General features: G+C 41.6%; 1 non-coding gene across 1 annotated transcript; it reads right to left on the bottom strand.

Annotated features, from left to right (window-relative positions):
• Positions 1–226: 226 nt before the first annotated feature.
• Positions 227–334, bottom strand: LOC148553885 (small nucleolar RNA R71). The gene has a single exon (XR_015892925.1). It is a non-coding gene; the product is annotated as a small nucleolar RNA R71 (small nucleolar RNA).

The following is a 334-nucleotide window of genomic DNA, read 5'->3' as shown; positions in this document are numbered from 1 at the left end:
TCCATCTGAAGATCCTTTTTAGTTCTTAACTGAATTCTTGCAGATATGTGATACTGTTAAGACTAATGGAGTAGATCCTGAAGTCTACAGGCTCATGCTTTTCCCTTTTGCTGTGAGAGACAGAGCTAGAATATGGTTGGACTCTCAACCTAAGGATAGCCTGAACTCTTGGGATAAGCTGGTCAAGGCTTTCTTAGCCAAGTTCTTTCCTCCTCAAAAGCTGAGTAAGCTTAGAGTGAATGTTCAGACCTTCAGACAGAAAGAAGGTGAATACATCTATGAAGCTTGGGAGAGATACAACGGACTGACCAAAAAGTGTCCTTCTGACATGCTT

This window comes from Arachis ipaensis, chromosome B7 (genome assembly GCF_059453495.1).
Source record: "Arachis ipaensis isolate K30076 ecotype BB chromosome B7, ASM5945349v1, whole genome shotgun sequence".
Classification (NCBI taxonomy): Eukaryota; Viridiplantae; Streptophyta; class Magnoliopsida; order Fabales; family Fabaceae; genus Arachis; species Arachis ipaensis.
This window is presented reverse-complemented; position numbering and strand designations above follow the sequence as displayed.